The following is a 14,733-nucleotide window of genomic DNA, read 5'->3' as shown; positions in this document are numbered from 1 at the left end:
ATATATTGTAGGAAAGAAGAAAACAGAAACTCATATTTCAAGGACTTAGTATTTTAGAGATTTTATTCTCATGGTGTAAACTGGGAATATTATGTTCTTAGGGAGCTGATTGCTCAGTGTAGTAATTTATTACTTGCACATCTATGATTTATGGTGCCTTCTTATATCCACTGGACTTTTATTACCAGTCATTCTCAGACAACAGCTTTTTCAAAGTGCTTTAAAGAAGCAGGTTGTTTTCTGAAACACAGTCAGCTGCAGAAGCTAGACAATCAAACCTGGCCAAGATACTTTCCAATATTACCAATGCTGAAGTATATGCAATTCCAAACCAAAGTAGAGGTTACTGCAGATGATACTTGTTTTAAAAAGTTTGATTAGTCTGTGACAAGAGGTGAGTGAGCTGAGTGATGGCCTAGGTGATGCTTTGGTGCAGAGTTAAAAAAAAAAATTAGGATCTGGCCTTTCTTGTGCAAAGGTTTCATTGCCTTGAAGCACTTGGGCTCTGGATGCCTTCAGGAACAGCTCTCCCTGCAGCCACTGCTACACTCCCAGATTCTGCTGGGGCTGCCAAACTTCAGCTTTGCCTTCAGCTGTTTTTCACCTCATTCATGTGCCCTGCTGTAGAACAAAGCTCTGGAAGACCAGCAGTGTGCCCTGCTGTCGAACAAAGATCTGGAAGACCAGCAGCATGCTCTAAGCATCCTTCTAACTTTTTCTTGTTCAGCCCATCTACAAGGCTACTTGGTGTTTCCACAGCCTCTGCTGCTGTATCAGGAGAGTGGGCCTAGGGTGAAACAATTCTCCCTTTTTCTTGGCAAGAGGACAAAATTGCTCAAATTGAACGTTTTTTCCACATCAATGGCCCAGACTGTCTGACAGCAAGAGAAAAGGGGAAGCAGCTGTCTGCCAGTAACCTAAAAGAGCTGTTCCTAAATAGCTGAAAAAAATTCATTTTCCAAACATGGAAAAGAAACATGAAAAATGTTTCTTTTGCAAACACTGTAGACAGAAAGAGAAAACTATTTCACATCATTGTGATAACTCAGAGGATTCCTCTGATATTAATGATTCGGATAACCTTTATACATTGGTTGCTCATCCAATTTACCATAAATACATTTTTTTTAATGTAGCTTATAGAGAGTTCTAAAAGCTACAAACCTGTAGAGCAAAAAAAGAGTGTATTATTAAGTGAGCTAAACACTGCTTGGCAAGTATTTGACTGACTCATCCTGTAGCTGGGATCTGATAGATTCTTTGAAGGAAAACACAGTCAATCAATTTGCTTGGCACCCTGCTTCATGCCTTTTCTCAACTTTTGTCTCAGTTGTTTCCACTAGTTGAAGGAATAGAAGATGAAAGACAGTTGCTTAATGCCCAGAACAAAAAAGGGGGAAAAATATTTTACATTTTTTTCATTCCTTTTTCTCCCATAGGGAACAAGGAAGTCCTACAGTTAACATTTTGAGCCAATAGAAGCAGATACATAAAGTCAACTTACAGAGAGAAAATTACTCTCTCATCTTAAAAAGTGTGGAAATCCTACTACATCTTCTTCAACAGCACACCCCAGAACATCCTGTCTTTTATGAGAGTACTATCTCACAAGCATTTACTTTCTGAAACTCTCCATTAACCTGGCTCTCTCTCCTTTGCTGCAGCTCATGCAGCAATTGCTATTTAATATTGAATAATTTTTCCAGTTACACATTTTCTCATTTGGAGTTATGTTCTGCTATAATCTGTGTTAGTTTCTGCAAGACACTGCTGTACTAAATTGCAGCTGTGACACAGTCTCTTTCTTGCTACGTGAAGGTCAAGAACAGACTCATTTGTTTTTTTCTAAATGACTTTACTTAATTGCTCTTCCTTTCCTCATTGATTCTGTGAGGGGTTTCCAATTACATCCTCTTATTATGGATAAATGCAGTGGGTGACAGAGCCCAGCTTTGCAGGTATCCTCTGGATTAGAGGGTCCTCACCAGTCTGCCTGGGACATAGTTTTCTGTGGTATAGTTCATATTCATTAGTCCATCTTAATATAAAGAGAAGCCATCCTTACAATTCAGTTTCTTATGCTCTCTAATTCCTTTTCACCTTTTTTAAACTGTCCTTGGAACAGGAAGAATGGATGGCAGGGAGGCAAACATGCTATTCCTTAGATGATCATTGAAAATCTAGTAAACAATGAGAGCAAAACCATGGATCCAGGCTCTGATCTCATAAATTTTAGAGTATTTTAAACAAAGCACATTTCAGACTTCATAATAGGATAGGTTTTTCTAATAAATAGAAACAAATTTAATTTACAGCAAGATCAGGGCTTTTGAAGCATTTTGAGCTTTTGAGACTTTTTTTCAATCATCCCCTTGCAAATTCATTTACTTTTCCAATGAAACAAACCAGGAAGTTGACACTCAGGATTGCAATTAATAATGGATATTCACTGCAGAGTCTTGGATTAGGGAAAAATCTGCAGTAAAGCTCCCAAGTAATGTGGATGTCAGATTCTCAACAGCAGTGATTTTGCCTTCAGATCCTTGTGTATTGCACCACCCTAATCTAAATTAGATTACTAATTTAGCCATAGATTTTCTGTGCTGCAGTCTAATAACACAATTAACCTTAACTGCTAAAAACAGAAGAACTACCTGAACAAAGCTCACTGTATTGTTCCTACTGTGCTTTAAAATGTACATATCAGCATCTGATTAGAAAACAAGAACTAAAATGGTGGAGCTAGAAAGTAAGGAATTGCAGTGTAGTTACACCTTTATGGTACAGGCAGTTGTTTCTCCTTGTGCAGAAATCTGTAAGAGTTTTATTTGTGAAAGAAAATTAGATCTAAAATGTCTAATAGTCTGTGTGAATGGGAAAGTAACGGCATCTCAAGCTTTACAAGTAAAGGAGACCAGAGGACAAAATGGAGCATTTGAACACAGAACTCTGTTGTAAGGAAAGAGCAAATGCTAACAAGCACTTTATGTCTTTCATGAACTATTCAGTCCAAAATCAAAACCCTTGCAGTGCTTTAATTTTAAAATGCCATATTATCTTCTAGAACAGTACTGCTCATTTACATTTGGCAGAAACACAGGAAGGAAAAATTGAAAACACAAATGTACAAGAAAAGTGGTTTGTGGTCCTTTGTCAGCTGAAAAGTGAGTTTAAGTTCCTACAACAATCAACTGTTCAATCATGTGAAACCTCTTTCATGTGGTCAAATCCTTATAAATGCAAATCCTAATCATAAAATCAGGCAGTAGGAGTGACTGTCCCGCAGGGAACTTTAAATACAGCTTTTAATAAATGATATATCCAAATTGCTAAAACCCTAATTCATTGTAGTGTCCCCACTGGTCTGACTTGAATAAATGGTCAACATAATGAATATTTCAACAGAGATTTATTTCTAAATTTTGTTCACTTTCTCTGTCCAGAGACTGACAAACAAAACAACAAACCATTTTAGTGCAGAAATATTTTTGTGAGTAAATAAAGGAGTAAAGACAGGATTCGTAACTGCTCTGAAGTAAAGGTGGAATTTCTCAAGGCTAAAAGATTAATATAGAAGCCCCAAAGATGAAGTCATACGAGGATTTGAAAAGGAGAGGACTACCATTTTCACTGCCTAGTACTGAGACCAACTCTGTGCATGCCTGGTCCAATCTCTAGGTATTATCTTTTGGTTATTCTGACAACTAACCTATGGACATGTTTTAAAGGCTGTGAAAATTATTTGAAAACTTTCTTACAGGTGAAGTCCCAAAGAGTATTTACATCTTGAAGGGATTCCCTTCAAGCTATAAAGGAAATTTCTGTGATAGATTGGCTCAAATGCCTTAAAACTAGAAACTGTCACAAGGCAAACAGTGAAATTACATAATTCTTATAATATAAAATTTGTATGTATCTTTTAAAAATTTGTTGCACTCATTCTAAAATAAATCCACTTAAAGCTATTTCTCTTTTATATGAAATTTCTTTATTTGTCTTTAAATAACAGTTAAGAGATGCACCTAGAACTTTGTGTGCAAACCTTTGAAATAGATAGACTTTAGGGCCTGAAGATCAATTATCCTGATGCCAGCCCCTCTTCTCAGCCCAACAGGTCCCTGGCATTGCCTCTGTTAACCCTTGCCTACCAGGTTTGTGTCACTGTACATTTTTTGTTTATTATTTGGCTCCTTGCTTATTATTCCTTTTACAATTAATTGGTTTTCCTTGACTAAATAACCACAGGGAATCAGATGAATTCACCTTCCACATACCCTTGCAGGAGCATCAGCAACTCAAGCCCAGGGTAACTTGTGAGTTCTCAGGTGGAGAACAGCCCAATAGCAGAACCTCTATCCCCAGATCTCCTCTTTTTCTTTGGTTAGGCAGAGCTCTGATCATGATAAAATCTCCTTAGATAGTTTTGATGTTTGACCCTTGAGACCAATAATGACCACTGCACCAAAAGACACAAGGCATGATCCCTTAGGCATGCTCACCAATTTTCCTATCTCCTCTTCCTGCTTCCTGCCACTCTCTGATTGCTCTGCCTGCAATTAGAAACCTGGATGTTTGAAGCCACATAAAAAAGCTAAGCATACACCACTGAAACCTGGCAAGAAGCTCTCACAGTGGGGTCTGGACAGGGAAAGAATTTTCAGTTCATCAGCAAAGAAGACAATAGGATCACTAGTTAAGAACATAATTATTGTTATAATTAAACTATAATTATCACAATTTTTTACTTTTAATTTACATTTTTGAATAATTATACTATATTTTTAAAATTGGCTGTTATGCAACAGGGCCTAAGAAGATTAGTGTAGTTATCTAAAGAAGCTTGCAGATCCTGTTTTGTTTCAGCTTTTCAACAAGGATAAATTTCAACTGTTAATAAGTGGTGGCGCTTGCTCTTCTTATGAAAGAAGAATTATTTCATTAATAAAGGCTAGTATTTCAGGTTCCGACTTGTCAGAAATTCTGAAGACAAAGCTCAGCTCTATCACAGCCATTACTGTTACATTGGGCAACCCTCTGAGATGGCTTTTAATGAAATCTGTAGATGACATTACAGAGTTTTAGGATTCCTCATAGCTGCCAATTTTCAAGGTTAAAGGAACTTCATTTTAATGTTAAAGGGTTTTTACAAAGGCTTAATTTTTACTCAGTGCTTTAATTTAAAACAGCAGTCCTCATTTATCACTAATCACAGATGATTTTGTTAATATTTTATGGCACTTAACAGGAGAATGATGCAGATACTGATTTTTTTAAGTGTAGTTATATTCATCTGTCACCTTGTACTTCGATTCTGATTTTGTGAGCTCTTTAAAAAATCCAGCTCAACCATCATCTTTCTTTTCTGTCTTCTTTTGCACAACTGTTTTTGCTGTGTTTGTTTGCTTTTTCTGAAACAGCACATGCTTCAATCTGTTGCCACAAAAGACAGAGGAATTGGAAACCATATTCTACGCTGCTAGCACTGTATGTCAAAACCATTTTAACTGCTGTTGTGATTCCACGTTATGCTATTAAATCTTAAAATTGTTGCACACATTTTATATTATCTTGTCCTGTTTTGCTCTGTTTTATGGGTGTTTTTGTGTTTGGTTGGTTGGCTTGGTGTGGGTTTTTTGTATAAGTTCTTGCTTCTCAAGTTAAATATTTGAGAGAGATTAGGAGCACTGCAGATTGCCTTTAGTTCTCGGGTCATTGTCACAAAGGCTTCAAATTTAATGTAGATATTTGGAACTGTAAATCTTGGCTGTTCTTGCAGAGTGTTTGTTATCTTTCAAAGTAACCTTTCAAAGTCATGATAGGATTATGTTTTAAGCATCCTTCTAAATTCTCATCGAGGTGTTTTATAGTTTCATTAGGGAACCCAATATTATGTCAATAAGCAGCACATATATGTTATCAGCGTGTTAGCATTGCTAAGTCTAAAAATCACAAAATCTTTAAGAAGTTCAGCATTCTTTACATTTTTTCAGTTAACTTAGAATAGGGAGAGCAACTATTCTCTTCCTTTCTGTTAAGGATTGCCAGATCCAGTAGCCTGACAGAGGTGAGGTTGCTACAGCTCCATATTCCCAGGCCAAGACAGTATTGAGGTTGAACACGTAGTCCCAAGAGGCACTGACACACGCATACAGGAGTATACACAGGAGCAGCCAGTCTCACACAAAATGAAATATTCAGTGCTACCACAAACACAGACTTCACCAATGGCTTCATCCCATTCACCTCTCTGGTCAAAACCAGTGTAAAGCAAGTAGTGGGAAGGATCTACATTGTCTTATCCACTGACACACACATGCAAACAGGTTTCTCCAGCAGCTAGCCCAGACTCATGACCTTAACAGTAGCTGACCACCAGATCCCATGGTTTCTCCGGTATCCAGCATGAGCCTTCTGGACACTACAGTAGCTGTCACACAGACACTCCGTTTTCTACAGTATCTAGGCCAGATATAGAGCTGTTCCAGTAGTTGGCTCCCAAATCTCTTACCTAACTCACAGGACAGACTGTGTGATACCTGTCAGCAGTCACACAGTGTGTCTGGCATCCCAAGGTTCCCTGAACCTGAATCCACAGCATTCATAGTTCCTTATGACCTGAAACCTCTCCAGTGGCTGCACTCAGACCCCCTTACACAGACACAAAGACACATGCATGAAGAATCCCTCATCCAGGCAAACTGGTAGAAACGGAGTTCAATGAGAAGCCAGGACCAACTGCAGGCACCAGGCACAGAGCACAGCTGTGTGCACAGAGAAGTATATAACTTTGTTGGCTGTTTACAGCAAACAACCCCCTGTTACATTCTGTTCTCTCTATTTTCCCTCATTTTTTCCTTCTCAGTCAGCTCTGATCCCTCCCTTCCTCGGCCTTTGTAATCTGCTTTGTAAATGCCATAATTATTGTACAATCCCAAATGCTTTCCCCCCAAATGAGCCTGTATGACCAGCAGTGACACACCCACACACACCCCTTGCCCCACTCTGTTGGTAATCTCAGGACAGCCTCTCCTAGTAGCTCACAATGATGGGCGCCATTCCAGATTCATGGGGTTAATGTCCTCCTGGGACGCCCTGGAGAGCCAAGGCATGAGATTGTGTCTCTGACTGGGTTATTTCCCTGCTTGGCACTGTGCTGCTCCTTCCTGTCTGGAGAGACTGGATCAAGTGTCACTCATAGCTTCCAGAAAAGCAAGAAAAAATATGGGAAACTGTAGGGAAACAGCTTCATTTCAGTCCCTGGGAACATGATGATGCAAATAACTCTGGAAACTACAATACATGTAGAATAAGGAAGTGATCAGGAGTAGCTGACATGGATGTATAAACAGGAAAATTTGCTTAGCCTACTTGATAACCTTCTACAATGGTGGGAAGATCTTGGTAGATTAGAGAGCAGCAGTTCTTGCACCTGTTCTAGTAAGGCTTCCAACACTATTTCCCATAACATCCTCACAGACAAACTAATGAAATTAATGAAATCTAGATGGTAAAGTAGGCTAGACTAGACTGATGTCTTACTGGTGGACAGTGGGGACAACAGGAGACTGAATGGCTGGGCCCAGAAGGTGGTGATAGTGGCAAAAGTTGTGAACACAGGTCTGTGTCTAGTCCTATTTAAACTCTTCATTAATTATTTGAATTGGACTACTGAAATGGCCTTGGAGGTCTTTTCCAACCTTAATGATTCTATGACTTGGATTAAGGGGCATCTCATAATGACAGCAAGTTTTCCTGCATTACAAAACTGAGAGGTGTGACTGATATGCCGCAGGCTGCAAAATTGGGCAGACAGAAACCTTATGAAGTTCATGAAAGGAAAATACAAAGTGCTCACCTGAGAAGCAATAATCCCATGCTCCAGCACATATTTAGAGCTGCCCAGATGGAAAGTAGCTCCACAGAAAAGCACCTAGGCAACCTGGAGGACACCAGGTCAAACGTACCAGCAGTAAATCTTCATGTCAAATAAGACCAAAATCATCTTGGGCTGAGTTGGGAAAAATGTTACCAGCAGGTTGAGGGAAGGTTTTCCTTCATTTCTACTGAGCACTGGTGGGACCACACCTGATGTGCTGAGTCCAGTTCTGGACTGGACTCAGTCTGTACAAGAAAGACATGGACATACTAAAATAAATCTAGCAAAGAGCCACAAAGATAATTAAGGGCCTGGAATGTCTTTTATGGGAGAGGCTGAGAGATCTGGGACTGATCAACATGGAGATGTGGAGATTCAGAAAGGATTTACCAATCTGTTGCTGGAAGGGAAGGAAGAAATGTAGCCAGACTATTCTCTGTGGGGTCTGTTGGCAGTGCAAAAGGAAATGGGCACAGACTCCATCTGCACACAAGAGAATAATTTTTTGCTGTGAGGGTGGTCAAACACTGGAACTGGTTTCTCAAAGAGATTATGGATTCTGTCTCCATGAAGACATTCAAAACCCAGCTGGAAATGGTCATAGACAATCTTGTCTATTTAGCCCAACCTGAGCAGGGACTGAACTAGGTCTCAAGTCCCTTTCAACCTGAATGATTCTGTGATTCTGTTGGATGAGTATTCTCAAAATCTAGCACTTTAAAATGTCCAAGTTGTTAATGGAGAAAAGTGCTACACTTCTCAAAATTCTACTTTCATTATCCAGGGAACACACTAGTAATTTTAAATATAATGAATGATACATTCACAATGCAGGCACGTTTACAGTACTACTGAGATGTTCCAAATTGGTGTATTTTTGACTTTCACTTTGACTGTCACTACAGATTTTTCTTGGAATCTACATTATTTGTGTCGATCTGGAGTTGTATAGCTGTACAACTTTTAGGAAAAGAATATATGGTTGAATTGAAGTGAAAAATAAGAAAAGGTGACAGAATACTTTGGAGAATTGTAAATTTACCTGACATCTGTCCAGAATCAACAAAGCAGGAAAGAAAAGGAAAGCAGGCACACAAAGGATTGAAGAAGGGAAATTCTTACTTAGCTGCCTCATGCTAGAAACATTCAAAAAAAAAAAACTCCAAGCTGCTACTCTTGATTTTAAAAAATCTGAAAGTATTACAGCTTTCATTATATTATTAGCTAATTTCAGCTGATTTATAAGGCAACTTTTTTTCTTTTGTAATCAGTCTGATTCAGTGTGAACTCTGTGCCATATTCTGCTTGGTGAAGTCAAGATGAATGCATGACCACAATATATTAGTTGAAATGTTTCAGCCTAATGGATGTATAATCCATGAACCAAATATCTTTGAGATATCATGATCTTAGAAGAGTTAGATATTAATGGCACCAAGGGAGCTATTATGATCTAGTTTGCTAAAAAGAGCATTCAGCTTAATCAGATTCAGGGCCATTGTACTGTAGAGAGTGACTTATACTTGCACTAATATGACAGTTGAACTCCCTTCACATAAAGTTGACTTGAAATGCTGTGGAGGTGTATTAAAGGAGACTTCAGATATGTAAGCACAGTGAGGATGGTTGCATACTTTGTATTTTTTGTTAAAATCACATTTGACTGGAGGATAATATCTGAGTATAAGACATTATAATTCAATTACTATTTTGACTTCTTTTATTTCTTTACTTACTGCTTTAAGCCGTGGTTTGGGAAATACTTAATTTTTTTTCAGTGAGGTTACATTTTATAGAAAACACTATGGATTACAAAAACATATAATGCATTTAATAAGTGATTTGCAAACAAAGACATGCTTTTTATAAAACTCCTTGTATTACATCAACAAGAGACTGATTTCTGCAAAAGGGCTATAAAACCTTGCAATTATAATCAGGTTAAGAATGATGTTCCCATTTAATTACAAATCTTCATTAGAGTCTTCTATGCTAAGTTCTCTTTAATATTAAGATTAAATAATGAGCTCCATAAAAGCTATCCAGTTTGCCTGACCTTTATATAACACTGGGTTAGATATCAGCATACTGTGAAAGTGCCTTTTATGAGTCTGTTAGTTCAATCTATGTATCAACTGTATTTGAATTCCATTAATGCATTTGCTGCCAGAATGCAATCTAATAAAATAAAAGATGGGCAGAGAATGGTAAGAACCCGATTTTCTCAGTCTTTTGACCTACAAAAGTATCCTAGGGGAAGGCCACTAAGTAAATTAGAGAATTTTTAGTCATATGCCTGTGTCTAGTCAGAGATGCTTGAATTTTACACATAGTATGGAGGTAATGCAGAGAAGTATAATTAATCTATAACAATCCTCTTTATAATTAAAGACCATTTTTAATCTTCTTAAACTCATTGGTTTAGTTTTAAGATTCATAAATTTATAAATTTTATTAAACCAAAAGATTAATACAGTAATTTGTTTACTGGGAAAAAAAAAGGTAACTGATTGTTTTATGAGCATTCATAAAATAAGGGGTAAAAAAAAACATTGGGAAAAGTCATGCTCGAATTGTGATGATTTTCACAACCATTGCAATGACAACGTTTAGCTTGCAAAAAATTAATTTCAAGGTCATAGGCAGGTAAATTGTGGCAACAAAGTTTAAAACAAGTTCATATGAGATCTGCTTGAAAATTGGCAATGTTTCATAACACAGAAATATAATTAGCACTGAATATCAAACGCAATTACAATGTTTTTAAGTTCAAAATATAGTGCAACAACATAATCTCAAGTTGCTCTTTTCAAATGCGACTACCAGATACTCTGGGGATTAAGAGTGTTCCTGCTCATTTTCTCATGATGCTCTGGTCTTGGCTTCTTTCTTCATCAAAAAGAAGCAGTGATTAAGAAGTGTACTCAGTAATTCTGGCCAGCAAATAGGAAGGGCAACACAAGTCACCTAGCTGCATTTCCCATTAAGTATCTTTCAAGTATGCTCAAAATTGCAACGGTTCTGTTTTTCCTGTTAATTTTCAGCAGAATGTAAAATAATTAGTTTAAATGTGTTCAGTGTTTTCAACAACAACAACAGCAACAAGAACAACAAAAAAATATGCTTTTTTCCTTACAACTGAAATTATAAAAAAAATAAAAGCAAATAAGCTGATTTGGTTAACACAGATATTTTAGCCACAGCAGTATAAACTTGACATTAAAAGACTGGGATTCATGAAGCCCTATTGTAGAAAATTCTTTTGTTGCAATTCTTTTATTACAGAAGACTGAAAATGGCCCAAAACACGAATTGCCAAATGAGGACTTGTAAAAAAGCAGATCTGGCATTAGAAAATATAAAAATGTTTTTCCCATCCATTTAATATTGGTTTAAAACCACCAAAATACGAAAAAATTAAGTTTTTTCATGATGACAACCTGTGCCCTTACTGAGGCACAGAATATTCACTATAACTAAACTTTTTATTTCAAAGCATATTTGTGGTTGTAAAAGTTTGCAGTGCCTATTGCAATTTTAGCCTGTAGTTCTCAAGATTTATGGTCAGATTTTATGTCTTAGTAGAAGAGTGATCTGGAAATCTGATCCTGCTATAAAATTCAGGAAAAAAAAAAGATTGTGTAAATAGATATCTTACTTGTCTGAATAGTAATTCTGTTAATGAGTTAACTTCTGACATCTTTACTTACCTTTAAGTCAGTCTTATTGCAAACTATTCTCTCCCATATTCCCTTGGTAGCAATTTTTCTTTATTAAAAAATTTCAAATTTGTCTTGTATAACATTATACCTGGACATGTATAATTTGACCTCTTCTGTTGACAGTTGTCAGGTTCCTTTCAGATCTTTTAATATGTTTATATCACTGAAACCTCTGGGACTGATCAAACCAATAAAATAGCTCACTGTAGAACATATGTCAAGCTGAAGATTCTGAGGGAATTCTGGGACTGGGTGCCATTTTGAAGAATCAGCTGTTCTGAACATTATATTCAACTTGAGACAAACTTGCCTCTGAAACTTGTTTTCATCTCCATAGACTGAAAAAACACAGTAGGAGCCTATCTTCTAAACATCTATCATTAGCTGACATGACTACTTGTTCTAAATGATTAACTGATTCTCTCCAACCCCTCTTCTCTTAAGCCAAGTGACATCTTCTCCACTGAAGACGCTGACTCCAATGACTTTCATTTAGCTCTCCCTGAATCCTTCACACCTGTCTGGGTTCTGGCCAGGACAGGGTTAATTTTTGCAGCAGCCAGAGAGGAGCATGGCCAGAACCTGGAAATTATGGTGTACCACATGAGATCATGTATGAACCTCTTCTCAAAAGGAGGGGAAGCAGGGAGAGACACCCTCCAATCAGGTGACAGTCTTCAAGCCATCTCTCTCTTTATGACAAGTGAAGATGACAATGAATAAGTCCTCCTCTGAATCACAATATTAGCATAACGTCTTACTAGATGACTGAAAGTACAAAGAGATCCTTGAAACTCCAAAGGGGTCAGTATTCTCCATGTTTGACTTGATGAAGTAAGTGCTTTACCGTGACAAAAACATGGGGTGAGCTTTGAGCACAAGCTGAAATAGATATCTAGATAATCTGGGAAGAGCTAAATGCTATGATATTGAAACTCTTATATGTTTTCAAGATTGCAAATAAGATGCAACAGAGTCTTTATAATTAGTAATCACAGTGGCACCAGAATCAAGTACAAAATCTGAAGAATGACTATTTGTTTTAAAACAACCTTGCTTAATCATCCTGTGATTGCTCAAAGAATGATGAGACCTTTTAGAAAATCATTAGCACTGCTGCCTTGGCCAGCACCTTAATTAGACTTTCTATGAACTTGGGAATTTCAGTAAAGGTGACATTTGCATCAAAGAATTTTCCCTTTTGTTTTTCAATTTATGATCATTTAAGAGAATACAGATCATTTATGCTGGCATTAAGAGCTTTTCATTCTTCTCCAGGTTCCAGGTATCATTCATGCAAATTAATTCATACAGCCATTAAAAAAGCCTATTAATCTCTTTAATATCCAAGAGCCTACTGACTTAGTCATTTTTACCTTTTGTTATGTTTGAAGAACTTGCCAGTTTTCTTGCTATTAACCTACAAATTTCATGATTTCATCAAGTTAAAGCCAGTTCCTCCAGTGAGAAAGGCAAGGGTGACACAGGTAATTTAAATTATTTCCTTCTTAAGCATTGATCTTTACTTTGAGGTCTACTTAAGTTATGACATTCTTTTTTCCTTCTTGCTGTAAATGACATTTCTGTCACTGAAATTCTAATGTAGGCTCTTCATATAAAATAAAAGTCTTATATAAAAGGAGTTTATTTTTAAAAAACAATTTCAGATAATAGCATAGAATTGAAACAGATTTCCTTCTTCATATGTTTTGATAAAAACAAATTATTTCAATGAGAATGATCAGAATGAAAATATTTTAAAAATTATCTATTATGCATAGAAAACATCCAGAAAGAAAAAACAGACACAGAAAATATAAGAAAGAAAAATTTCAAATACCTTTGTAATCATAGATTTCTTCTCTGCCTTGGCTTGATCTATGGCTTTAATACATATGTGAACAGCACAGCTCCAATGAACAACTTATCAGTGTCTCTGTAAAAAAAAAAAATCTTATTTATTTAATGCTTAAATATAGATTCAGGGATGTTTCTTTAGGTAAGGTGTTTTAAAAATATTGGTTCAAGTAAAACATTGCTCTGTCATGGTAGGTGACTGGTTGCATCTTTTGAGATATTTTGGAGACATTCTGATCATGAGTTCCTAATACTGATAAAGTTTTGTTTGGCACAAAGGAAAGGACTACCAGAATACATGAATAAAGGTATAATGGGTCATACCTATATTAACAAGTAACATACTGCTATAATATAATAAATATAATATAATAAATGTAATATAATATAATATAATATAATATAATATAATATAATATAATATAATAACTGTAATATAATATAATATAATATAATATAATATAATATAATATAATATAATGTAATATGATATAATATAATAAATATAATATAATATAATATAATAATATAATATAGCATAACATAATATAATATAATGTAATATAATATAGCATAACATAATATAACATCATAACATAACATAACATAACATAACATAACATAACATAACATAACATAAGCTTGAAGTAACTACTTTTATTGTTACAGGAAGACTCATTTAAAACATCATCCCCTGCCTTTTTGTAGGTTTTGACAAATGAAGATTGCTTCTCAAAAGTGTCTATATAAAAAGTATACAAAATAAATCTAATATGATGATAAACCTCCTGACAGTGGCCTATAATGCAGAATGCCTTTTAGTCTTTAGGGCTGCTTAACAAGGCTACTGAACCCCTGTGGTTTCCAGGAAGAGGAAGAGGTTCATTCAATATATCCAGACATACCAGTTTAACACAGAAATTATGAGTGATTCATAGAAGTACAGGACATCCCACTCAATTCAAATTTCAGGGAAGCATGGGGAGGATAAAGCCTAAGTTTTTAATGAGGTTCACCCTAAAGCCATGAAGTTATGACATTTAAAACAGACTAAGAATTAATATTTGGGTTTTTGTATTCCTTTCATGGGTATGATATTCCCATATGAATGGAGTGATGGCATTTTTTTCAGTTACATTAGCACCACTAACGGTACAAGGCAGACAGCAGTGGAGCATCAGCCTGCAAAAATAGCACCCCAGGTAATTTTGCATAGATTATCTTCTTCTTTTCTTTTTTTTATGCCTTTGTTTTGTTTGGGTTTTGGGGGGGGGCTTT

Source organism: Vidua chalybeata, chromosome 3 (genome assembly GCF_026979565.1).
Source record: "Vidua chalybeata isolate OUT-0048 chromosome 3, bVidCha1 merged haplotype, whole genome shotgun sequence".
In the NCBI taxonomy this organism is placed as follows: domain Eukaryota; kingdom Metazoa; phylum Chordata; class Aves; order Passeriformes; family Viduidae; genus Vidua; species Vidua chalybeata.
The sequence above is the reverse complement of the archived record's forward strand: the minus strand, read 5'-3'. Positions refer to the sequence as shown.